General features: G+C 46.6%; 1 pseudogene; it reads right to left on the bottom strand.

Moving 5' to 3' along the window:
- Positions 1-226: 226 nt before the first annotated feature.
- Positions 227-1193, bottom strand: LOC129675015 (Y-box-binding protein 1-like; annotated as a pseudogene).
- Positions 1194-2469: the final 1276 nt, after the last annotated feature.

The following is a 2469-nucleotide window of genomic DNA, read 5'->3' as shown; positions in this document are numbered from 1 at the left end:
AACACGTTTGTCATTACCAAAAAGAGACATCTTTAGGTAAAAATAATAAAAACCCCATGCTGCATAGATAATGCAGATAGTTCTAGTGTATCTGGTCAACGGGCAAAAAGCAAGCACTTAGGTCTTCAGCTCCAATCTTTGTTCATTTCTTATTGCTGGAAGTTCATATTCGTTTCTTCTTGTTGGATGACCAAACCGGATGATGGTAGAGATGGTAAGCCGGCATTTACTCAGCCCTGAGCAGCAGCCTGAGGCCCTGCTCAGCCTCGGGAGCTGACGAATTCTCAGCTGGTGGATCTGCTGCTTTTGTCTCTTTGCCATCTTGTGGTTTAGGGTTCTCTGGGCATCTGCGTCGGTAATTGAAGTTGCGGCGATACCGACGTTGAGGTAGCTGCTGACCTTGGGTCTCATCTCCTTGATTTTCCTTGTCCTCTTCATTGCCATCCTCTCTGGGCTGTCTTTGGCGAGGAGGGCCCCTGCGGAATCGAGGTCTGTAACCCCGATACATGTTCTGTCTCACTGGTCTGCCTTGCTCTCCTGCACCCTGGTTGTCAGCACCCTCCATCATTTCTCCTTGCACAGGAGGGTTGGAATACTGTGGCCGACGCCCATAGGGTCTCCGCATGTAGTAAGGTGGGAACCTTCGCCTGCCATAGGGCCGCTGCTGTTGGGCCTGGCCTTCAGGAGCGCTTTCTGATCCCTCATCCTTTACCCCACTCTCACTGGTAATTGCGTGGCGGCCCACTGTGACGTGGATAGCGTCTATAATGGGTACGGTCTGCTGCGTATTTACTGCCTTGAACTGGAACTCCTCCAGGGCCTGTAACATTTGCTGCCTCCGCACCCTTTTCGCCTACAACAACGTCAAACTCCACAGTCTCTCCATCTCCAACACTGTGAAGGTACTTCCTGGGGTTATTCTTCTTTATGGCAGTCTGCTGTACAAATACATCTTCCTTGGTGTCATTCCTGTTGATGAAACCGTATCCGTTCCTTCACATTGAACCAGTTTACTGTTCCCAAAACCTTCATTGCAATGACCTTCTTGTCCCCGCCGGCAGGCGCCGCCGATGTGAGGCCGCCCGGGCGCCACTCGCCACGCCGCTGCCAGTGGAGCCGGGCTTGGTGTAGGCGGCTGCGGAGGCGGCGGCGGGGTCGGCGGGCGGCTGCTGGGTCTTGGCCTCACTGCTCATGGTTGCGGTGATGGTGACTGGGGCCGGCGGCGGTGGGGCTCTCAGGGATCTCTGGGGTCTGCTCTCCGCTCCTGCTACTAATCGAACTAGCGAGAATCTATTCCAATGTCTTAAAAATGGGTTAGAGCATAAGTTTTCCATTTAGGGCTGAGAATTCCACATCTCTTATTCTCTGTATCTTGGCTAGTTGTAGATCTCTGTGTATATTACTATTGCCAATAGAAGCACTGTGATGAAATTTGAAAGATGTATTATCTATGTTTATAGTGATAAAAATAATTTGGAGTCAGTTTAACACAATTTTCATTTAGTATAATAATATAATAGTAGTTTTTCTTCTAGGGCATATGGCCTGTTTAGTCATAGGCTGTTGGTCCAATAATGGTGCCAGGCATATGTTTCATTTATATCCAATCAAAAAGTGACCAGATACTGCCTCGGTATCCTTGCCACTATTGCACCGTGGACATGTTTTAACAGGCCAGTCATTATCATAACTTTCTGGGATCAGAGCCCGGTAAGATTTATTTTTACTCTTGTGGTGTGCATGATGCTTTCTAGCACTTTATAAGCCAACCAATAGGAATTAAGATTTTGGCTCAATAGCAGGTTGATTTATCCATGTTCTTTGGCTCAAGTATGGGTGTCTTCAGCAATGGGTCTTACTATCACTTTCAAAAGGGTACCTGCTAACATTGGAAGTAGCTTATAATGTTTGGGGTATTGTACAGGAACGTCCTTGGAGCCAAGCTTCTGCAATCTTCAGGTCACCTGGGCATGCTTGTAAGATATCACCGTAGCTGGACTTACTGTGTGTTCACCTTCCATCTTGGAAGGAAGGGTCAGGGAGGATTCTGGGACTCTCATCCAAATTATCCAGCTATAGCTCTCTAAAAGTTTTATGCAATTCTGCACTAATTGGACTAGGCCTTGAGGCAACTGGGAATGATTAAAGGATAAAAGTGAACAAAAAAAAAAGAAGCAAGAACTCCATCTACACAGCAATGAAGAAGTTATTATTCATTCTGGTAGCAGACTTTCCACAGTGGTGACTTTAAGGTCACCATGCTCCTGCCCAAACCCTTTACCTATTGCTCTATATATAAGTCTAATAAACTCATTGGTCCCCCAAAGTAAACTTTAGTGGAATCATACCTTGGCTTGTCATTGAGACAGCCGGAAAAGGAGTAGAGATTGTTTATATCTCATTAAGGGAAAAACTAGAAATAGAACATCTCTATAGGAACTCTGGCCAACAACACACACACAAAAAGCA

The sequence above is a fragment of the Psammomys obesus genome, unplaced genomic scaffold, assembly GCF_907164565.1.
Source record: "Psammomys obesus unplaced genomic scaffold, mPsaObe1.curated_primary_1811, whole genome shotgun sequence".
NCBI lineage: Eukaryota > Metazoa > Chordata > Mammalia > Rodentia > Muridae > Psammomys > Psammomys obesus.
The sequence above is the reverse complement of the archived record's forward strand: the minus strand, read 5'-3'. Positions and strand labels throughout refer to the sequence as shown.